Source organism: Nesoenas mayeri (assembly GCF_963082525.1).
Source record: "Nesoenas mayeri genome assembly, chromosome: 4".
NCBI lineage: Eukaryota > Metazoa > Chordata > Aves > Columbiformes > Columbidae > Nesoenas > Nesoenas mayeri.
The window spans coordinates 59,776,916-59,802,328 of NC_137540.1; the positions used below are offsets into that span (position 1 = coordinate 59,776,916).

General features: G+C 37.1%; 1 protein-coding gene across 6 annotated transcripts in view; it reads left to right on the forward strand.

Moving 5' to 3' along the window:
* Positions 1-25,413, forward strand: part of KCNIP4 (potassium voltage-gated channel interacting protein 4) — a gene marked incomplete at both ends in the record, with an annotated part of 414,628 nt that overhangs the window by 293,047 nt on the left and 96,168 nt on the right. The gene's annotated exons all lie outside the window — the stretch shown is intronic.

A 25,413-nucleotide genomic window follows, 5' to 3' on the forward strand; every position in this document is an offset into this window, starting at 1 on the left:
TAATGACATTATATAGTGCTATGTTACTGCATTTATTAATGTAATACATTAAGTTTTAGCGGATTTTTTTTCACTCTTGCTCTTTAGGCTCTGATAGCTGTTTTAAAATATATCATAGAGGCTTGAACAAGAGAAGTAATGGAAAAACAGATTTGGTTTGATATTCTGATTAATTTCCTTTGTGCATAGTCTGTATTGTCAAATGAACATTATAATCTATGGGAGTGGAACTTTAGCTCGACAAACTCCTTTATAGAAAAGTATATTCTTTTGGGTTAGTTCATTCTTGCTGCTGTTGGAAAATGTAGGTGGATAAATACCAGTTTCTCTCTATTTTGAAAGCTTGACTTAAATAAAAAATTAATCTTGTGGTGCATTGTGATGTGTGAATAATTAGGAATAAGAACAAAAGGTATTAGTTGTTTAAATGATTCCCATTTTAAAAGGGACTTTAGCTGAGTTTTCACTGAAAACCAGAAGACTGACATGAATATGTCTCTTTTACTGAAAGAAGGAAGTCTTGAGTAGTCAACCAAATACTTCTTGCTTTCTTTCAATGAACTGGATCCTGCAAACCCTTCATTATTGTGGAAATCCAGTAAGTCACCAGGAACAGAAAAATAAATTTGTGGTTAAAGCCCAAGAATGGAAAGTAAATCTGGACTCTACTTACGGGTTTTTTGTTGTTTATTTTTGTGAAATGTGTATTTTCATAATTTTCAGTGAGACTGACTACTGTGATACCCAGTAAAAGGAAAACTCTATTGATTTATTTTTTCCAAAGATCTGTATCTGCAGAATACTGTCTCACTGTGACCCCTGCATCTTTACTGTTCAAGAGATTTATTTAAAAAGCTGACAGGAAACAGTTCATGCAGAACTTTTTCAATATGAATTTTACTCAGGACTGTTGTAGCTACAATCCATTGTGTTTGAAACATTATATACAAGCTTGCTAGAAAAAATCCTGAAATAATTTAGGAGAACTAGATATTTAGTCCTATGGATATTATGACTACATCACTGCCAACATTTCCATTAATTACACTGTAATGTATTGGATGTTTACAGTTGAGTGTGGGAAAACAAGGTGCACTCTCTGTCAGCCTAGTAATAATTAAAACGTTAAAATATTAGTGTTTGCTTTGTCTATTAATAGACAAAGGTACTAAGAAGAAAGCTTTGTTATTGTGGGCTGCATCAACATTTCTGAAACAAATTCTGAGATCGGGTCAATATCCACTGCCTTTTTTTTTTTTTTGGTGTCTTCGTCAATGATAAGTGTGAAAGACTGAAGAGGATAAAGTGGCTTCTCTGAGATCCTAAGTGAGATTGGTGGGAAAAGATGATAATCAGAATAATTCAAACTTCTTTCTTATTGATATCCAACTAGATCTCAGAGTTGCTTTTTTCTTTAAAGCATCATAACTTCAATACCCAGATCAGCAAACTAAAGCCAAAAATTAATACCTTGCTCAAAGATAGCCAGAAATCTTGGAGCAAATGTGGAAAAGAGTCTGAGTCTTTGAGCACATTTTAAGTACTCCTCTTATTAAGGAACCAAAGCCTACATTTTCTTCATTAATTTTCTTTACTAAGGGCATGCATTTTTAAAAACTAAAAATTAAGTATTGAATTGTAGTGCATGGGGCTACATATGGCTGGTGACCGGTCATCTTTGGTGTTCCTCAGAGCTCAATCCTAGGGCCAGTTCTGCTCAGTACATCCATCAGTGACCTCGATGCAAGAGTTGAATGCATTATCAAATTTGATACCAAACTGGGAGGGGCTGTTGACACTCTTGAGGGATAAGAGACCCTGCAAGAAAGATCTAGATAGATGGGAGCATTGGGCAGTGATCTGTGGCATGAAATCTAACAAGTCTAAGTGCTGTATTCTGCACCTAGAAAGGAGTAACACCAGGCACAAGTATAGATTGGGAGAGGAGTGGCTGGAGAGCAGCCCTGCAGAAAGGGATCTGGAGTGCTGGTGGGCAGCAGCTCCATGGGTGCCAGCAGCATGTGCTCTGGCAGCCACGGGGGCAAACTGCATCCCGGGTGGGCACCAACCACAGCATAGCCAACTGAACAAAGGTGGTTACTGTCCCACTGTATTCAGCATTGGTGAGGCCTCATCTTGAGTGCTGTGTGCTGTTCTGAGCCCCACAATTGAAGAAGGATGTGAAGGTCCTCAGATGGATCCAGAGAGGGACAACAAATCTGGTGACAGGGCTGGAAAGAATGTCCTGTGAGTAGTTACTGAGGACTTCAAGTTTTTGTTTAGTGTGGACAAAAAGAGACTGAGGGGAGAACTCATTGACCTCTACAGCCTCCTGAGGAGGGGAAGTGGAGAAGGGAGGTGCTGATCTCTTCTCCATCGTCTCCAGTGATGGGACATCGGGGAATGGTTCAAAGCTGCATCAGGGGAGGTTCAAACTGGATATTAAGAAGCATTTCTTTACCGAGAGGGTGGTCCAACACTGGAACAGGTTTCCTGGAGAGGTGGTTGATTCCCCAAACCTGTCAGTGTTTAAGAAACATTTAATTTTTGTCAGCCCTGAAATGGTCAGGCAGTTGGACTAGATTACTCTTGTAGGTCCCTTCCAACTGAAAAATTCTATTCTGTGTATTTTGCATAAGGGATAAACTGTAGGAAAATTATCAAATTCTGTACTACATTTTGGAATCTGTAACATCAGCATAAAGTTTGATTAGGTCCATATTGCTAATACGCTCTTTAAATCAGTTTTCGCTATCACTAGATATACTTTTTAGTTCCATGTTTTTGTGAAATGATCATTGAAGAGAAAAGTGAATTTGGTATGACCAAGCATTGTTTCTTTGTCTGAAGTTTTACAGCACTATACTTAACAGCAATATCCTCTATGAAGACCAAGATACTTCTGGGACCTTACAGTTGATTAGAGTGGCTCAAAGCAGCTATCCACGTTTTAAGTCATGGAAGCAATTCTTTAACTTTTGGTCCTGTCTGGACAGCTCTTACCCAGTGCATGGCTTCTTCCTGTCAGAAAGTTCTTAGAACTGACTCTTTCTGATTATTTTGCTAATATGCTAGAGCTAATTGGATCCTGATTGCCTTTTTTTTTTTTTTTTTTAATTACAGTAAATCTTTTTAGTACCTGGTTTGTCACTGAGGTGCATTGATGAGACAATCTAGGTTTTTGACAGGGATTTGTGAGTCTCCTGGTAAGTCATAAAGATCAAGAGAGATTTGTTGTCATCATTAACACCTTGTCATGCTAAAGGTTAGATGTTTCTTTCACATCAGTTATAAGACCCTGTTGCCAGGAGGCAACCACTAAAGCTGCCTCCTTTCTTTTCACACAATATTGAGTTGGTTGTGACAGCAACTAGCACATCATTTGCAGTTTCTTAAAGTTGCTTCCACTCTAGTTATAACTTGATACACTATGCTCTTCCTTTAAGTCAAATTAGTTTGTATAGGTAATGAAACTCAAATGTACTAATCCATTCATATTTATTTACAACTTTCATTGTCACTGACCATAACTTTTTTTTTTTGACTTATTGAATTTGGAGTAAACAATGTAATAATTTTGGATACTCCTTTTTCCTCCATGGAACTCTTGGATGGCTTCTGCCTCACCAGCCTGTGTGACGAAGTGCTATTTGCAAGATATGACACTGCCTGCAGCCATCTCCTGGCGAGTTTTCTTTTCCAGCCATCCACGAGCATAATACTGGCATGCAATTAAATACATCTCATCAACAGGATGACCATGAGCCAGCACTGTGCCCTTGTGGCCAGGAAGGCCAATGGCATCCTGGGGTGTATTACAAGGGGCATGGTTAGTAGGTTGAGAGAGGTTCTCCTCCCCCTCTGCTCTGCCCTGGTGAGACCACACCTGGAATATTGTGTCCAGTTCTGGGCCCCTCAGTTCAAGAAGGACAGGGAACTGCTGGAGAGGGTCCAGCGTAGGGCAATGAAGATGATTAAGGGAGTGGAGCACCTCCCTTATGAAGAAAGGCTGAGGGAGCTGTGTCTCTTTAGTTTGGAGGAGACTGAGGGGTGACCTTATTAATGCTTATAAATATATAAAGGGTGAGTGCCATGAGGATGGAGCCAGGCTCTTCTCGGTGGCAAACAATGATAGGACTAGGGGTAATGGGATCAAACTGGAACACAAGAGGTTCCACTTAAATTTGAGAAGAAACTTCTTCTCAGTGAGGGTGACAGACACTGGAACAGGCTGCCCAGGGGGGTTGTGGAGTCTCCTTCTCTGGAGACATTCAAAACCCGCCTGGACATGTTCCTGTGCGACCTCACCTTGGTGTTCCTGCTCCAGCAGGGGGATTGGACTAGATGATCTTTTGAGGTCCCTTCCAATCTCAAACATACTGTGATACTGTGAAGATAACATTGAGAGAATTCAACTGGATTGCACGAGAATCTTGACAGCAGAAGTATTTTCTTTAAACATAAAAATGAATTATTTTTTTCAAATTAGTATTACTGTTTCAAAAGATTACACACGGATCATAACTCCTATGTATTGACCAAAGAAGCACTATCAGAAAACATTGTAAGTAGAAAACATTGTAGTATTCTAAGTAGGATATTAACAAGTGATCCACACTGTAACAGCTAAAAGATCATTCAAGAGACAACTGACATCACTTATGCAGTCATTTGAATCATTAATACCATGTTGGAAGGTACTCATTTAGGTGGTTTCAGGTTTGTCCAAATCTGGATACATAAATCAGATTACAAATTAATAGTATTTGAACGAATTAGACACCAGACTTTAATTAATAATCAAAAGCTAATTCACATAGCCCATGTAAACATACAATAAAAAATTGGGGGGGGGGGGGGTGTTTGGTTTTTAGTTGTGTTGATGTGCACAATCTTTAACTGCAGCAGGTGAAAACGTGACTTCAGTTGAAACAATAGCAAAGTTATAATTGATGTCTCTGTGGCCAGGGATTCAGTCATTTTGAAGATTTTCTTTGAGATATTCAGCAAAATGAACTAAGGAAACAAATCCTCTCAGAGCTGGATTGATCACACTTCTTCCACTTTAAGTTAAAATAAATTTTTGGTGTTTTCTATCTTGTCTCATTTAATGAAATTTTTATCTTCCTAAACATATCTTAGTGCCCTCTTCAGTTCTAAGGAAATTGAGCAACTGAGTCATGAGGTGCTCATAATGAGAACACTGGAACAGCCTTTGAGCAAAAAGCCATGTTTGAAAACTTTGTTCTAAGGAACAGCATGTCAAACATACCATACCTGCTTTCAAATCAGCTCTACTAACAGTAATTCTGCTTCTCTGCCTCTGTTTCCCAGCATGAAACTTAGCACAAAAAGGATAACCCACACAGACAAGGTGTGTCTGAGATGGAAACAGAAAAGATTCAGGAACACACATATGCCAGCTTTCTGTGAGGTATCAATCAACCCTCTTGTAACAAAGGAATTTAATGATAAAATGCAGCTAAACAGCTGCAAAAAGTTAACAAGCATAGTTTATTAATCCATGTGATTTTTCCTCTTGATAAAATTTGTGACCTATTCTCAGGGATGTTTTCATTCATTGGTGCAATTGTTTTTGATACAGAACATCCAATGGGAATTTACTGAACTAATGCATTATTAAAATATGTTCATCTTTCTTAAACTGATTTTCTACTGCATAAGACAGTGAAAGAAAGCTATTTCAAAGTATAGTATTTAATATGAAAATCACCAATATCATGCGGCAGCAGGAAAGTCTATAATTGTGTATGTAATGAGATGCTGCTGCTAAAACAGCTGGGGTTACTGCACTCTAGTGCATGTGAATCAATAATGTTTAAATGTGCACTGTAATTATAATAGTAATAAGAATCTAGTGAAATTGAAAAGAATATTTGAGGCTTTGCAGAGTTCCAAGTCAGTTCAGTGGTCAAGGCAGGATTTTTCTCCACAACACTGATCAAGTTTCTATTCTGGACTCATTCAGTTAAATGCCTCATAAAATGTAAGGCAGTTTGGCAATATGCTGCCTGAAACGCATAGAAGGGGTGGAAAAAAGCCCTAAAACCGTTACAGCAAGTAATCTTTCCCACTATATTGATCATGCTGGATATTGTGCTTAAATAACAGCACTAGAAAATAAGAAATAATAGTCTAATAAAACATGCCAGAATGCACACTTAATGTGCTTGGAGATTGAAGCTTAATGACTCAAAATTCCAGCTGATTAGACAATTCTCTTGAATGTGCTTTTGTTTATATCAGCAGCTGTGCCCAGACCTCTGCAAGAATGCTGTTGGTTGGAAGTCAGGGCCTTTCATTGGGATAAATTTGAATCCAACTTTAATTGAATCGGTAAAAGGCAGAGACCATATCATTATTAACAAATAATGCAATCAGAAACAGCTTGGTAAATTTAAGCATTTTTTTTCTCCCACCGGGAGGGCAAGTAAGAAATTTGTGTCCCACCAAATAGGCAACTGATCACAGAATCACAGAATGGCTGGGATTGGAAAGGACTTCTGGAGATCATCTAGCCCAACCCACCCACTAAAGCAGGTTCACCTAGAGCAGATCACACAGGAATGTGTCCAGGTGGGTCTTGAATGTCTCCAGAGAAGGAGACTCCACAACCTCTCTGGGCAGCCTGTTCCAGTGCTCTGGCACCCTCAGAGTAAAGAAGTTTCTCCTCATATTTAGATGGAACCTCCTATGCTTAGCACTTCTGAGAAGTAGTTCTTCCATTTGTGATTCAAAACACTAATCCCCTTTAGGAGGGTGATCTGTAATGGAAGAGAAGAGGTAGTGGTAACTTTTTTCGCACAGCAGCCTAATTCTGTAGCCTTGAAAAAAGACTACTTGCCAGAATTATGAAGTCCTATATTTCTGCCATTTTTAGTGCTTGCTACACGTATTCCATTCAAGATTACTCCAATGAACTGGACAAGGCCAATCTGAAACACAGGCACGAGAACTCAAACTTTAGGTAAGTGTAGGAAGTCTATTCACCACCACACTTGAAACAGTTAACTACCACCATGATGGTATTTTGGCAAAGACGGGATTTAGCTTTCTGAAGATAGCACAAGGGCTCCTCCTCTCACTTCTGAACCATGCAGCATTTGAACAAGAACTTAGCACAGATTTCAGTTGTGTGTGAAGTCTCTATAAGTAGAAAATATCACTTCAAGTGTATAGGTATTTGCATACTTGTGTCATCCCCAGTGTACTGGTGATTGAGTATGGCCAAGTAAAAAAAAGTACAAAGAAAGGAAAGGTGTCGTATTTGAAACTGATTTTACAACATTTATCTCTCTGTATTTGACATCTTGGAATGCTTATAGCACCATAAAATTCATAAAACAAATAAATTATCCTGTGTACGAGGAGGCTGTGTAATTTTTATTTTGTATACCATTTACAGCCATTACAACCTGTCAATGTGGGAGTATTCTTCAATATTGAAAAAAAAATAGTAGTTGACGTGTTTTATTTTTTTGTTCGGTGGGTTTTTTTGGTTTGTTTTTTTCTGTGTTTTGTTTGTTTGTTTGTTTTTTCTTTATGAATCAAGTAAACCTGCTCTTGAACTTCAGAAGAATGAAACTCTCTTCTGAAACATTTAGCAATGCCCTTAATTCTACGTCCTTCTATAACATCAGTGCCACACATTACTTACACAAGCAGTGAATACAGAAATGTAATTTCATCTGTAACTTTATGTATATGTTAAAGTTTCACTGTCTTCTGTACATCTTGATGACATGCTGCTTCAGTGCTATCCTGGCTAAAGATGATGTACTGAAGCAGAGTTAGTCATGTTATTTCAATAGACTAATGAATATTAAATACTCTAAAACCAATATGTGAGTATTTACGTTCTTGTAGTGTTTAAAATACACAGTAATTCCATCTGTCAAGTATAAGTAAACCAATGGGGACAAAGATTATGTAGAGGACATATTAATCAGTATTCGTATAACTTGCCCTTGCAGTTCTAATCTTAAGACACAGCAATATCATACAATGGACTGTCAGAAGTACAGAAATCCATGGTCATTTAGTCACATAATATATATAAATAATATAATATAATATAAATATAAACATAATATTAAAAAAAATCCTAAAACCAAACTAAACACCCAGAGACATTTCCTAGCATGAGAAGCAAAGGAAATTCTGTTGCACAGCTTGTTTTGGGGTTGGTTTTGTTTTGATTGGTTGGTTGGTTTGTTTTTTTGTGTGGTATGGGTTGGTTTTTGGTTTGGTTTGTTTTTTTACTTTTTTGAAGTAACTGCAAATTCGCTTATATAGCTAGTACAATTTAACATTTTTTTGAGGAAAGTGTGGAAAGGGGTAGGCATCAGGATCCTCTACCTACCTGGTGTACCATGAGTACATTCTAATAAATTATTTCAGTATTTACCTTAAGGCAGAGAAAGCATAAGTGAGTTTCAGTGCATGAGACTGAATCATGGTGCCTTTTAGTGTTCTTGATCCTACTTTTAAAAACCTAGCAAAGACATTAAAATCTTATAGATCCCACTCTTAGTATCAATAGAAATCTGTTACTTTTAATTTAAAATTATAAGTAGAAAGTGCAGTGTATTGCCAAAAGAGATTATATGCATATATATATATATATATCTATCTCTTCATATGTTTTCTTAATATATATCAAGCTATGTTTCATACCCACTTTGAAAAAACAAAAACAACCTTTGAGAGAATAGGTTGAATACAATATTAGTACCTATTTCAAAAAACTAGGTAGGGTTATAGCACTATTAGACTTGGTCATTTTTATGAATAGTAAATGGCACATGAGTCTGGATTTCAGTTATTCAAATGACTTTTGACCCCAGACTTCACTTGGTACCATTCTCTACATTCAGGAGTGCTACAAACATTTTCTCTCTGTGAATACTCTATTGTTTATTACCTTTGTTCAATTGGTATACTTCAATTGTTATACTGAATGAGAAATAGTTAACACATATTCCATTTATGTTATTTAAAGAAAAGTTTGCAACGCCCAAATAATGTCAGAAGCCATATAATCACTCCTGCTGCTGTATATTCCCATTTCCTTCCTCTGAGCTCATTTTTAATTTTCTCTTTTATTTTTGCATTTTCTAACTACCTGTCTTCAGTCATTTGTTACTGACTGCCTGGTTCACTCTCCCCATATAGTAGAAATACAATTGCAAACCCGAAGCTAGTATTTTGTAATTTGTGTTTAATGCTTGAAACAGCATAATCTCAAAGGATCTGTTGGATGGATCATTATATTTTGTATGCAAGAATAAAAGAGAGAAAAAGAAATACTGTTTCTTTTTCGTATCAGTTATCTTAGTGATTATTAACAGAAATACCATTCTTAGCACTAATATTCAGCACAACAGCTTCCTACATACAAAAGTAGCTTTCCTTATTAGCAAGTGGCAGTACCAACCAGAACTAATTTGCAGTTTGAGTACTTATCTAGCAGGATATATGAAGTGCTATAATACAATGATACAACTGCACTGCGGCTGCCTTGGTAGAGATTAACATATACCGAATAGAATGTAAAACCACACTTGAGTTTTACTTATTTTGCTTTATTAATTTGAAATGAACTAGACTAGGATAAACCTTCTTAGATTTTCATAACTTCACTAAAGATGTTCCAGCTTCCAAGCAAAGAGAAAACCTTACTTTCTTCTGTTTCATATAGGAATATTTTCATTTGAAGATTTTTCGGGCCCTGTATTGCTGTCTCCTGTGTACAGAGCTCTAAGCACAAAACAAAGCAGTGTCAGATAAAATATGGCTGAGAAACTAACAGGTTTTTGTCTTTTTTGGCAAATTGATTCTTTGTTGCACAGACACCTTAAGAAAAAAGCAGACTTGATGTGATAGGAGGGGCGATACTTGTTCTCACTGATACGTTCTGGAGTCAGAGTTCATTCAGAAGAAAAAAAGACATTACCGGGGGAGGCATGTGATGGATGGAGATAATATTCTTTATAAAGGTGAATCCTGAATTTTACCAAGGGCTCCTTTGCCCCTACTGACAAAGGAGCAGTTCCTATTGGAACATGATATCTAGTAATTCCAGAAGGGTGAGCACCACCAACCTTTTTAAAAATAGATGAAGGATCACCACATATGATTAAGTCACATGGTCTTCCTTGATATGAGTTAATCTTCTATAGATTTTTACAGCTTAAGTACTTGAATGTGGTTTTCTACTGTTTCTTCTGTTTTCCATTCCTTCAGTCCAGTTTTGTAAAGCATGGCCAGTTTCTTTGGTAAGCAGCTGAAATGAACCACAGAATTGAACAAAGGACAAGCAGAACTGTTGACATCAGTAGTGGTATCTGGTGGGGCTGTGTCCACAAATGTACAGAATTGGAAACCAAAGTGTTTTTATCTGCTAGCAGGAAAAGGCTTTAATTAGGGAGATCATGATCTGCTAGCAAATAAAAAATGCAGTAGTGGTGGCAGGACGAAGCAGCTGATCAGCAGGCACAATGAAGATATCTCTTTCATGAAATTTAGAAGCAGATTAGTACTTGCTGCTATACATTATAAATTGGTTTGCAACTTGGAGGGAAAAAAATAAAGAGATTTAACAGATGTAGACAGTTGTTCTTTCACAGAATGCTGGAGGCACAGCTAGAACAATTACAGCTGTGTGAGAAAGACTACTCTTAGTTCCCAACAAAAATGAAAACAACAGATAAAAGATGGCAGATGTATGAAAGTGGCATAATATTTTATGGACCTAAGTTCCCAAGACATGTCCTTGCAATAAAAATATAAATCTTCTTTGGTGTTTATTCTGCATTGGCTAGCATTTCAAAAATGAAAAATGTATTAACTTCTGTATTTATGGTGTATACAAAGAGATTGCCAGTGATGCACAAGTATTTTGTGTTCATCTTACAAGCATAATTATTGGTTAATAAGGCTTAGATCTCTTTTCTCAAACATCCATGGCATATTTACCTGAATATTAAAGGTTATGTTGAAATAGAAATTATTTTCCTTGACTCTTCTGTTAAATTTATCAGTAGTTCATGTGCATGAACTTTTCTGCTGTAGAAGATTTTGTTTTGTTTTATTTTGTTTTAATTACAGATATGACTGCAGTGTAGCCTTGGAGGGGAGCAAGAGCAGCAGTCTCCATGTAAATGCAACTCCTGAGAGAAAGAGTGTGATTTCTTCCATCTCTTTCTTTAACAGCTTCAGTTGCAGCTCTTCAAGAAGCTTTCGCTTCTTGAGCTGCCCTTGAGCACAGGCCGTTAAACTCCTGGGGTAGGGGAGGCACTCTCGCATGTGCATTCTTGAATCAGAAGTACCGCAGTAAGGACCCGATATTTTCTTCCACAAATATTCAGGTGTCCACCTTGAGATATGTTTTTCTTTTTCCTAGCTTTTCGTACTGGTTTGTCTCTGAACTGTTTGAATGTTTGCCATGATATTGCGATGCAATCAGTTTGTTTTACAAGTTTTTAAAAAGTGTGTTAGCATCGGTGGATGCGTGGGTTTTTTTGGTTTTTTTATGCATGCTTTTCCTGAACATTTAAAAGTAGGCTTTAGATATCAGGTATGTATTTACCTACTGTCAGTCTACATCTTTAATATTTAATCCCACTGCTGAAATAAAGCATTGCTTATAAATATCCTAGAGGATTTTGGTTTGAAGTATAGGAGCAGAGAAAGAAACATAAAAGGTCTACAAAGACTATCTGGTTCATCCCTGACTACAGGGAGTAAAAAAATATGATTCTTTAATAGTTTGGATTTTTTTATATCTCAAGTCTAACAGCCTGTTAATATGTTTCTTTTTGTTGTTTTTCTTAAGCAAAACAATATTTACACAATCTTTCATCATCCTCAAGATGATGTTTTCAAACCTTGAAGTACTGAATTGTAATATTAGATTACTGTGTTATGGTTTAAGGGTGTTAGTAATTTTGCCCAATGGTAAAAGGGTGTTTTTCATAAATACAGAATTTTCATATTTTTAAGACTTTATCTTCTAACAGAAATGGCCAGCTTTACCAGTGGGCTATATAGGATAGGGATTGATATATGTTGGTATATGCAGTATCTGAGTTTTCTGAATTATATATCTTGCTATGTTTACATATAGTAGCAGTGTCTCTTTAAAGATTGTGGAAATTCAAACACTTGCACAGAATTGTAATTTGAATTGTATACAGCAATAAAAGAATAAACAACAAAAAAACCCTCTACATTTGAGCCAAGAAATTCCCCAGACAAAGTTTCCTTTAAAAAAAACTCACACAATAAACTTGAAAAGCTCTTCCTAGTACTAGTAGTTCTCTTACTGGTGTTTTTGTGTCCTTTTGTTCATCAGGTCATGACTGTGGCTGAAAAATGATTTTCAACATTTGGTTTACTGCTAGGCAGTTGATAGCTCAGGGTACAAAATGAAAATAATGGTAAGGTGAAAGCTAAATTCTCACTCAATGTGTGAGTCACTTCTGAAATGAAAGGCGTGTACTGTACTGAATTACCAGGGTCACTGACCACCGATTGCTTCATAGAGCAACATGCAGCTATGCCTGGGACCATGTGTCTACCTTCAACCTCTTTATTTTTTGCAAAATAGCTCTTGATGCTTTTCAAAATGCTGCAGATACCTATAAAACACTTCTCAATTGTCCCCTGTAGGGAGTGGCGGTGCCTGCTTTTTCTTCTTTTGCTTCAGGAAACCTGTATTGCCCAGATCATTGGACCAATCATTAAGGCTGTAGATAGAGCTGCAGATTGGGGTCTGGCATCTGGTCCTTGGTGCTGTGAGGCTGTCCATGATCCTTTTCCTATTCCCACAAATGGGCTAAAATTTCCCCATCTGTGAAATACGGTATGAGAACTTTTTCTTAGCCTTACTGCTTGTGAGCACAAGGACATACTCTGCAAAATACTGATTTAACTGCCAGGAAGTTTGGAAATGCAAAAGTGAACTGAACACCATTCTTCCACATCTAGAATATATTCATTTTGTTTTCACTGGAGACTGACAGTTCCAGAGAGGCTGAAGTTTTAGGGACTATTCCTTAACTTTTGTGTCTTGCTTTTTTGAAACCTGCCTTTTGCTGATATGTGTTCCTGAAGAGTGTAATACCACCTTAGTTTTGTATCAGCCCATCCTTTTATTCCTAACCTTTTTCAGAAACATCCTGTGTAAGTAGTACCTTGGAAAAAAGATATCTTGACTTATTTTCTAAGAAATCAATTTTTAAAGAAAATTCTTGATAGATACCTATTTTTAAAGCTTAGTGATCCATAGAGAATATCTTTCCAGTAAATCTACTATGTTACTGGGATTTGGGATTGGGATAAATTGTATTTTGCTCAAACTGTTTAACAATTTTTGTGTGTTTGTTTTGTTTTGTTTTCTCCATCTACACTAAAAAACTTTATTGTTCTTAACTTGTTAATAGCACTGAGAAGCCTCGTTGGAGATCAGAAATTCCTTCTCTCTGCTAAATGGGAATATCAGTTCAACAAATAAGACAGCAAGGATTGCTTAACCTTTAGTGCAGTTGCGTCCCCTTTCCCCCAAACAATTAAAAAGTAAAAGAAAACAACCTGGCAATGGAGAAGCGAGACAGCCACTGCATTCTATTAGCTTGTGACTCAGAGTAGATATCATATGCATTGCTTTTGGTATGCTAGACAGTGTAATTCACTAAGAAAAAATGTACTAGACTCAAATTCAGCAAAAAATTTACCGGCTGGCTGAACACCATGTAATATAAACTTAACTTCTTTTACAGCCAGGATCCAAGTCAGAAAATTTAAGGAATACCTCTCAGAGGTCCTAGGTCTATAAACATGTATGTATACTTATGTTAAGAAGCATAAATCAAGATTAATCATGGCACATGTTAAAAATGCAAAGTTGAACTGAAGTTTGTTATTTTGCTACTGCATGTGAGCATACAGGCTGTATATTTCATTGAATCCCACACAGTAAGGAATGTTCTTGCTGCTTGGCTGCTACTTTTCTTTGCATACATCTCATAAGACAGCAAGTTTTGACTTTGTCTTGCAGTATCTTTGTGCTGGCTATGTCAGTTAAACCTGCCCAGGATTTGCTCTGTTGCTTGCTTGCTCTTTCACCATTAGAGTCTGGCTTTTGACCTTCTTGTGAGTCTGCACTGGATTGCTACTCTTAGACTACAACCATGAGATCAGTACTCAAAAGTGAAACGAGAACTGTCCGCAAAGTATCTTGAGGAAAAAGGCTCCACCTTTTTTTTTTTTTTGGTGATGTTTGTCAAATCACTTTTTGTCAAATTACTTTCAATGTAATAATCTGTGAAAACTTGTATGGTATCAGAGGAGCTCCAAAGTAATTGCAGAAGGGACAATGTACCTGGGACAGAGCAACAAACTGTCAGACCTGCTCAGGCAGCCTTGGAACAACCTGATTATTCTACAGTGTACCACTGTGACAGATAGCATTTTATACTGTTTTAATTCAGCAGCTATTTAGGATTCATTGAGATAGATCACAAGTTTAATATATGATTTCTAATAACATCCAAAAAGTGATTAATGAAGTGATTTAAAGCAATTCAGTGGAGTTTGTTCAAATCAAAACAGTTCAGATTCAAAAATGGTAAGGATCACACTATACTTACATACACATAGACATGCACACAAATATATGGATAAAAACACATATAAATCTATAAAATACACAGACAAACACACAGTAATCCATGGATATTTGAAAATATGTGGTGGTATACCTATGGCCAAAATTTCTCTCCTGACATTAGCAGTTTTTTTCCCCAAGATGTCTGGCTTGCTTGGGTATTGAGGTGGCACAGGAAATTGCAGCCACACAGTTTCTTCAGTGGAAGATGGTATTTGTTACTGTCACTATTAGCAAAAAAAGCATCTCTGAGAATGTTTTAAGATAAACATTACCAAAACAAGCATCAGTTGCAGTGAGGGAATGTGCTGAAGTCTTGGTACACTCCTGGGGTACCTCAGCTAAAATACAAGTTCCTGAAAAATATGGGCACCTAACGTTGCGGGGAAAGAGGTGCTGAAGTTTATATGTTTTTGTGTAACAAACAAGACAAAATGTTATTAAATATTTAATATTATTTTTGTAAGAGAAGGATGTTAATGAAGTGCTAAAGCTATGGCTGGCTGTCTCATCATACAGTCTTGTTCATGACTAATTGTATTCTACCTAAAAGCTAGTAACTAATTTTTTTCCATATAACTGTTTTGACTAATTAAAGTGAGTTCAGAAAAGAGCAGCATGATTGGAAAGCTGGGGAAATTGCTTCTGAGAAGATTAGAGAAATTAAAATTCATAGCCTGGTGCACAGATGATTATTGGGGGAAATGATTCTTGAAGTATTAATGGCAGAAAAAATAAGTCTTTAAAATGGTTTAACAATCCAGGCAGCTCCAAATCATGTTGGTTTAAGAGGAGGAAGACATGCAGGTGTCTCATTTGGGTATGGCCATGTACACATGTCAAGAAGTATGTGAAAACAACTTCTCATGACCCATAAACCCACTGTGCATAAGGGAATATCTGCTTTTCTAAGCTATAAGCATAGATAGTATCAAGGCTGTGGTAAACCCTGCAAAGCTACTGAGGAAAAGATTTGGTCCCTGTAGGAACATGACACAAACAAAAGTTGTGTCTGAACTTTTGTTGAAGGTTCAAGATAGTGTGCTTTTGTATTTTGTTGCTTCCCTTATTTCAGCATCTACAATAATCTTATGATGCTGCAGTAAGTTGGAAATTAAAATGCTTCTTCAGAGAAAACATGTAACCTTCCTTCTACTTACTTAAGTGATAAGGCATTGTAAGTTCTTTGCTCCCTTCAGGGTTCAGTTTTATATTACTGCTGCTTTCCAGAGTGTTAGAACAGCAAAATTGCTAGAGAAGGAAATTTTTCACTGTGTTACATTGATCCTCAAATATCACTGCATGTTCCTACCTTGGGATACGACTGTAAGCCAACAAAAAAACTTTATTAGGAACTGAGCCTATGCTATTTCTCCCAACGCCTTCCCTGTAACTTTTTTTTTCCTTTCTCACTTTTGTGGAGGAATGGGAGTCTAGATTACAAGACCTTTAGATTTCCTGAACCATCAGTACTCTGCCTAACTTAAACTTTTGGTGGGGGAATTAGAAGGTCTCTGATTCAGTGTGGGGTTTATATGCATTTATATCCCTTTATCTTTGTTCCTTTTCTTTTGTTGCTACTCCTGCAAATTTCAGGCTCTACACTGGGGGAAGGAAGTCATCAGTGTCCAGAATCAAGAAGAAATCTGGCCCTAAAAGGCTTATTTTCAAGTGTACTTGAAAATACACAGTCTCCCACAGCATTCTTACAGCTAAACTGAGGGAGTGTGATCTGGATGATTGGGTAGTGAGGTGGACTGTGAACTGGCTGAAGGAAAGAAGACATAGAGTCGTGGTCAATGGAGCAGAGTCTAGTGGGAGGCCTGTATCTAGTGGAGTGCCTCAGGGGTCAGTACTGGGGCCAGTATTATTCAATATATTCATCAGTGATTTGGATGAGGGAATAGAGTGTACTATCAGCATGTTTGCTGATGACACCAAGCTAGGAGGAGTGACTGACATGCCAGAAGGCTGTGCTGCCATCCAGCAAGACCTGGGCAGGATGGACAGTTGGGTGGGGAAAAATTAATGAAATATAACAAGGGAAAGCGTAGAGTCTTGCACCTGGGTAGGTAAAACCCCAGGTTCCAGTATAAGTTGGGAAATGACCTATTAGAGAGCAGCATAGGGAAAAGGGACCTGGGGGTCCTGGTGGACAGCAGGATGACCATGAGCCAGCACTGTGCCCTTGTGGCCAGGAAGGCCAATGGCATCCTGGGATGTATTAGAAGGGTGGTGGTTAGTAGGTCCAGAGAGGTTCTCCTCCCCCTCTACTCTGCCCTGGTGAGACCACATCTGGAATATTGTGTCCAGTTCTGGACCCCTCAGTTCAAGAAGGACAGGGAACTGCTGGAGAGAGTCTAGCGCAGAGCCACAGAGATGATGGAGTGGAGCGTGTCTCTTATGAGGAAAGGCTGAGGGAGCCGGGTCTCTTTAGTTTGGAGAAGAGGAGACTGTGGGGTAACCTTATTAATGTTTACAGATATATAAAGGGTGAGTGTCACGAGGATGGAGCCAGGCTCTTCTTGGTGGCAACCAATGGTAGGACAAGGGGCAATGGGTACAAAATGGAACACAAGAGGTTCCGCTATAATTTGAGAAGAAACTTCTCAGTAAGGGTAAGAGAGCACTGGAACAGGCTGCCCAGGGAGGGTTGTGGAGTCTCCTACTCTGGAGACATTTAAAACCCGCCTGGACACATTCCTGTGTAGCCTCATCTAAGTGTTCCTGCTCTGACAGGGGGATTGGACTAGATGATCTTTTGAGGTCCCTTCCAACCCCTAACATTCTGTGATTCTGTGATTAGATTTAACCCTGAAATTATTGCCCATAAAAATTAATCAAATTTTATAATATTAAAGACTAGATCACCTGAAAAAGGTTTTGCTCAGGAAAGTAAGTTCTAAAATATTATTTGAAGGGATGTAAATGGTTGAGGGGGGAGGGACCTCTGGAGGTCATCTGGTCCCATACCCCCCTACTCAAGGAGGGACACCTAGAAGCAGTTGCCTAGCACCATGTCCAGACGGCTTTTGAGTATCTCCAAGGATTCCGCTACACAACCTGTCTGGGCAACCTGTGCTACTGTTTAGTCACTCCATGGTAAAAAAAAAAAAAAAAAAAAAAAAAAAAGAGTTTCCTTATGTTCAGAGACAACCTCCTGTGTTTCAGTTTGTTCCTGTTGCCTCTGGTCTTGTTGTTGCTGGGCACCACTGAAAAGAGCCTGGCTCTGTCTTCTCTGTCTTCTCCCTTCAAGTACTGATATACATTTATGAGGTCCCCATGAGCCTTCTCTTCTTTAAGCTGAACAGTCCCAACTATCTCAACCTTTCCTCACAGGAGAGATGCTCCAGTCCCTTAGACATCTTTGTAGCCTTTTACTGGACTCATTCCAGTGCATCCATGTCTCCCTTTTATTGTGAACTTGCTACAGTAATCCAGCTGTGGCCTCGTCTGATGAGGTGTATTTTTTTTGTCAGTGATAAAAAAATAAACAATGACATGCTTCAGAATCTGTAAATAAATCAAACAATAATATATAAGGAAATTTTATGGACTGATTCTGAATATGACATATTTCTGAATGGTAACTACATGTTGCAGATCTGTAGTCCAGTCTGTGCATTTATTAGAGTTCATGTCTTGTTACATACACCTAAGACAAGATTGTCATTAGAGGGGTTTTTAGTAATGCTTCTTGAATGTGCTGCAGCCCTGTAATATAGATTAATTTATTGTAGCTCATCTTTATACTACAGATACACTCATCTTTTAACAAGTACATCAAATATGTCAGCCCCTTCAGAGTTCATTTGTAATACTTCCTGTTGCTATGGAAAAATACAGTGCTTCACCTTTCTAAAAGCCAGGGAGAGAAATAGAACAATTATTGTACATGGGTTATTTTGTATCAGAGAAGACTGGTGCATCATAAGAGAAGAGCTGCAAAGTAGCAATGTTCCTATGATCATGTTTAATAATATGTTTGGCTTTTTTTCTTTAGCTTAGTTGCTAATCATTCATTGAACTATAGGAAGCCAGACACACAAGTTTTGAAGCAGAGATGTAGGACAGGATAGGTTGAGGATTTTGAATTGATAGGTGTTGGTTTGGAGGTTGCTATGGTGAATATTTCTGTTGGTTACTAAATGTTAGCTTTTTTATCTAGCAGACATGGTTTCTTTGTTTGATGTGTCAATCACCACAGCAGAAAACACCTGTCCTTATCTTTATGTACTCACCTGAGGTCATCTCATTGCATAGTCCATAAAAACATAGCTTCCTAGATGTATGGGCAAGTGTAAACGGATATATTCATGACTTCGCTAACAGAAAATTATTGAATATGGAGCTGTTGGTTCTGCTACTCTGTCTCATAATTTCTACCAGCTCGATCTGTAGGCCTCTAGTAGTTCCTTCTTTGCATAAATAAAATGGTTGATAATGGTGTCCTCTTGTTTCAATGTATAATCACAAAAATAGTAGCAAAAGAAGAAAATCATCAGGTCAAAAACTACTCTTACTGTGTTCTTTCCAAATATGAACAGACTGAAGAAAAGGAAGGTTGTGCAGGCAAAAAATTTTGTTTTCTTATAAACAGAAAAAGCATGCCTTCAAGTTGTACAATGTCCACAGAAACAATCATTTCATTTTAAAGCTAATCTACAACAAACATTTTGGGGGCAAGTTTACTTTCCACAGAATCACAGAATGGTTGGGGTTGGAAGGGCCTCTGAAGATCATCTAGTCCAACTCACCTGCTAAAGCAGGTTCACCTAGAGCAGATCACACAGGAATGTGTCCAGGCAGGTTTTGAAAGTCTCCAGAGAAGGAGATTTCACAGCCTCTCTGGGAAGCCTGTTCCAGTGCTCTGGCACCCTCAAAGTAAAGAAGTTTTTTCTCATATTGAGATGTAACCTTCAATCGGTGCCTGTTGCCCCTCATCCTATTATTGGACACCACTGAAAGGAGTCAGGTCTCATCCTCTTGACACCCACGCTTCAGGTATTTGTAAACATTTATGAGATCCCCTCTCAGCCTTCTCTTCTCCAAGATGAACAGGCCCAGCTTTTACTGATGATTCTCTGCTGGTTAGGTTAACCTAGTCCAAGCTTTATGATAACACAGCTGTATCATAGCTAAGAAAGTAGTTGGGGTTGACTGACCCCTAGTAGTTTCATTAGGCTGCTCTTTTTGGTAGAAGTGGCAATTCCTGCTGCTGCATGATTGAGGATGATTTAATATAAAAATGGGTCTCTAGGCTGACAACAGTCACATAATTTAAAGATAATTCTGTTTTTCAAACAAGCCAGCAGGCTTTGCAGTAAAATAAACCAGAATTTGATTACTTACTATTACTAAATGGAATTTAACCTTGTTTTGGAGAGAGCCTCTGTGTAATGCTTTGCTGAAGCTTAATAAATAAAAATGCTACTGTTACTCCCATGGCTATGCCATTTAATTTACAATTCACTTGCATACTAGCTATTTTAAGTATAATCGTATAGCGTGCTCTATCAATTAATTCTACAGAAAAATGAAGCCACCTGTAGCTCTCATGTCATGGGAAGAGCTGGTAGCGGTTGTCTTATGGGATTCTTTTCAACTCTTGTTTTCAGAACAGTAATAGCAGAAGTCCTTTGATTTAGATCAAAAGCAAGAACAAAAGCTTCTTAGGAGCAAGTGAGAGTCAGAAGCTGAAAATGCCGAGGTGAAAGAAGTAATAAAATCGCATAACATAGCCTGGAACCCGACTACTAAAATGAGGAAATCAACTTTATGTGGCTATAGCTGTGATATTATTTTAGTGTAACTTATTTCTGAGCCCAAACCTTTAAAAGCTTGGATACCATACTTTCTCCTTTGTTTTGAAAACCAGTGAATCTTATCTTGCCTATACATTTGTTGAATTTTTTTCTCAGCCTATATTCACTTACAGTCATTAAAGATCTAGGTCGCTTAGTGTAAATGTTAAAGATTATGTATGAAGCCTTGGTAATTACACTTCACCTAACTTTTCTAACTAGTGGGAGTTTTCTTGTTGGATAAGTAATCTGCTAGTGCAGTATTGTGCTCTTCAGTAGCTGCAGCACTGATGGGACAAACGAAGTGATTCCATATATTAGGTGCATTTTTCTGAGCATTTTATGAAAATTATAGTATGTTCTGTGGTTAGCTGTAGCAGCCTACGCAGGACATGTGGCATTTAAAAAATATGAATTCTTTTCCCTGAGAATAATTCTTGAAAGGATATGCATAAATAATTGCTTCTCCTTGTTTCTCAAAATGCTTTCTAGTGGACATAGTTTTCTTCTGCACATCTAAGATAGAAAGTTTTCTGTGTAAAAAATATGTAGCTTATTGTCTGTGAACAGATTTCTTACTGGCTAACTAGTAGGAGGATTAAGTTCATTATCTAACAGATAATTTTCCTAATGAGCTCAGATCTGGCATGAACAAAAAGCTGAAGATTAGCAGTTCATCTGACTTGTATGTAGGTGCCCTTTCTGTGTTTATTTGACAATTTCTTTCTCTTCTTGCTGAGTGACGTTTCCCTCTGGAGAAAGAGAGTATAGAAAGAAGGGCAGCTAATTAATACTTCCAAATTTTGTTTCTAACTCATCAGCAGTTTCCCTTTTCATCTACTTTGGGGGAAAATATTAAATAGAGTCTAATGAACTATTACTGTCAGCCAATTAAGACTTTTTTTTCCCCTCCTGTAAACTAGTTACAACACTGGGCAGATTTCATCACTCAGGAAAGCAGTATAATTCAAGTCAATTAACAAATAATAATAATACATCTTCTCCTTGAAAATGGTTCAGTTTTTATTAGCCCCATTCTACACTAGACAACAGCAAATTCATAGTGTCTGCACAGTAGAGAATAAAAATAATTTTAAGTGTTAAAAGATTTCTTTCAGAAATCCTGAGAAGACTGATACTGTTTACAAACAGATGTTAAAATATAGTGGAAAGATATAAAACACTTCAATGTATTTGGGATCAGGTAGGCATTCAGATTTCTCTAATGTATGAATGTCTGAAGAAATTGAAAAGAGGGAGAGTGTTTAAAGTACAGCTGAGTTCTGTAAAATAGAGTAATTTTTTTTTTCATGAAAAATAAAGCAATTGAGAAAAACCATACATTTCATTTTACTGTGCTAATTACAGTGACAGGTTATACTTAAACTGAGAGTTTGCTGGAATTAAACTAGTTTACCAATGTGTATAAAAGAAGTATGACAATACCAGATAATTTTGAAAGAATTATGTAATTGTGTAAAATTATAGGGAAATTTTATACTCTAATGGCCTAATCACAGAATTATTATTTAGCTGTTTTGGGGATTTCAAAATGGTTTATTCCTTAATTGTTCAGTTCATAGCATCCTACATGTTACTCTCAAGCATTTGCTACTTTTTGTGATGTGTTAAATTAGCTGGAATATTTTTTCTTTGAAATGGCAGATCTTCTCTGCTTTTTAGGCAACTTTGAAATTAATAAAATTCAAATTCCCATATTTAGGCTTTATAAATAATATTTCTGAGTATTTTTTCTTCTTCCAAGAAGAAGGGGAAGATTTGAGATACTCTACAAATATATAGCAATCAGATCTAAAATTTACTTAGTACATAATACACTGTCGTATTTAAGGTGTCTTTTAAATATTAATTGTATTCCATACATAAATCCATTTACAGTGGCTGGAGTAGCCAGGAGTTACTTGGAATTGTTTGTGGAAAAATGTAAAGACTTCAAAATGGGACTGTTCTTGCAGACTGCGCTAATTTTAGCAGATCTACACTCTCCGGTTCAGAACTCATTTAGGATCTGTGCTTCAAGAGATAAGGTATATCTCCTACAACACTTCAACACTGGTTTCTCTTGTCTGTTTACTAAGGAGAGAAAAACTTGTACTTCTTTTTATGCTTGCACAGCTAATGGAGCGGAGCAGGTCCACAGCCATGAGCTCCTTCACTCCATCCTTTGAAGAACCCTGGGCCTTGCCATGCATCTGCAACCACAATAGCCTTATGCTGCAGCATATACTCCCCTTACTTTGTGGAGGAGCAGATCAGCCTAATACTGTATTTTGGTGGGCATGTTTATTGCTAATTCAGGAGTGCTCTGTATTGGAGTTTGCTCCTAATATGGTTATGCTTTTCCATAATTAATGGTTCGGTAAACCCACAGGATGATAGCAGCTGAGTTTCCACCGAACAATAAAGGTTCTGCTTCAGATCTTTGTGAAAAGGAATTGTCAAACAGTGGAAGACACAGTGCAACACATCTAAAATGGGATAGCTTCTTAACAATGGCACTTCTTTTTTCCCCGGTGCAACCTCTTGAAGAATCACAAGAAAGTTTTTGCAAACTTAAATATGTTACTAAATCACTGCTAGAATGCATTTCAATGTCAGAAATGAAAGCAGGAATTAGGGAAACACAGCAAGCCAGAGCAATGCTTGGATATTATAAGGTGTCAGCCCCTGGTTTCAGTGCTTCATGAAAGGATGGTGTTTTCTTTTTGATGAAAAATTCCTGTTCTTAGAAGAGGTTTTAAAATTTGCTTGTAGTGCCAATGCAGGGACCCCATAAGGATATGTCACAGAAATATTTATTTTGAAATAATTGAACAAAATACAAAGTAGAGAGAGAAATTACGCTTGGCTAGATTTAGGAAGGGATCAAAATACAAAGAGATACCCTGTATATAACTGAATTTTACCATCTCCTTGTTCAAGATTGATTTAATTTTCAAATGCTTTGAGGCATAGAATTATTTTGATTGAACCACTTCCAGAAGAATTCATCTCTGCAAGTGACACTGTTGTTTTAATCTGTTGTGTGGTGTATTAAATGAAACATTTCATACATCACTTCATTTTCCTTTCCACATCCTTTCTTATCCTTAGTTACCTTTACTTTTCAGACCTGAGATGTGGAGATTCACAAAGTCTGTGTGTGGTTCCCCTAACTTAGAGAACTATTATAACATGAGAAACAACAGAAAACGTCTGCTGTTTTTGTTTTTGTTTTTTTATAAGGATGTAATCTTTGAATTCAGTAATCAGTCACATGAATTTGTCTGGATGTCCTTGGGTTAATATTTTTTATTTAAAAATTCATTTGTAACTCATCTTCTGTGCAGGTAGAATTGGCCCCTAAAACTCATTCAACTCATAAACTCTGGCCCTTTCATTTTTCAGAGGGGCTTCAGGTCTCTCTTCTTGTGTGAAAACAGAAAACAAAACACTGGTTATGGCTGGATCACTTTCTTGCTGGGTGGCTTTCTGCAGGTGGGTTGACACATTCAGTGGTGGAGTAGAAGGAGCTCGGCTCCCAGAAGTGGACAACTCAAGAACACAAGGTGGCCTGGACCTATTGCATGGAAGGAGATTGTAGACTGACAGCTTCTTCCAGTTTAATAGTTTCCCTGATACTGTTTATTGACAATACGTAAGGCCTTTTTCACTGCTAGAATAAGATTGTACTGTTTCTGTCATGCCTGTAAAACAATATTGGTCGAAGTTGCTATCCTGGAATCACATTAAGCCTTGAAATATTGTGAATGTGTGTTGATGCTTCATCATTTGAGAAAAATAAAAAAAAATAAGAAATTAGAAAAATAAATAGAAATAAACTCAAGGAGAAAATAGAAGCCAGAGATGAGAATGAGTTTAGATGAATATGTCAGAGCCTTAGAAGAAGAAAGATGGTATGGAATAAGTAGAAATGAAAAAGAGGAAACAAAATGTCCCTTTCCTTTTAAAAGGAATAGAACTTAACATGAAAATATATTGAATAATTATTTTACTATGTGAGACAAAGGTAATGATGCATTTGGAAGGTGTAAATGTGGTATTTGGTTTTATTTGAGTTTATGTGCTTTCCTTTTAGACACCACTTTAGCTCTGGAGGTGGTTATGACAAGGAACTAACATTCAGGTTGAGAGCACATCTGAATACTACAAAACTCATGACATTCTAGTATTAAATACCCAGAAGAGCAAAATCAAATAATATTGTTGCTTATGAGTTGCCTAGATATAACCTAAAATTAACTTAAATACATACGTGATTTTTCAAACAAAGTAAACTATGCAGATTCTAGAGTCTGGAAAAATCAGTGACTGTTTACTTATTGTAGTTCAATTCAGACAGCCTTCGAAGAAAAAACAAAAAAAAGCTTGCAGTAAGTTAGAGGCTACATTTTTCTTTCTCCACTTAGTAGTCCATAAACAATAGATTGTTAATGTTACAATTTGCTATTATGCTGATTATAAATTATAATAGTTTTCTGAACAAAAGTTTCTGAGCTTCTCAAAAGTTAGTAAAGATTGCTTCTAATGAAAGAGTTAAGTAACCTAAATGATGTTAGATATCAACTACTCATACTATGAGATTATTTCTAGTGTCAGGTCTTATGTGTTTCTTTAGTAATAAGGGTGTCTAAAATTATTTTTTCTGAGACTTGACTTCATTTTGTACTAGTGCCTTGTACACCAGTGGACAGGATTTAGTTAGGATGGACTCAAGAATAACTGTTTAGGCTTAACCTTATAATATTTATGTATATGCTGCATAAATATTTTCAGAGCCTGTTCTCTTGGTAATCACATTAATAAACACAGGACAAGTGGTTTTATACAGACTATCTAATAAATCAGCTGAGATCATAGGCCTCTTTCTTCCCAGTTGCACAGGTTGGGCAAGATCTT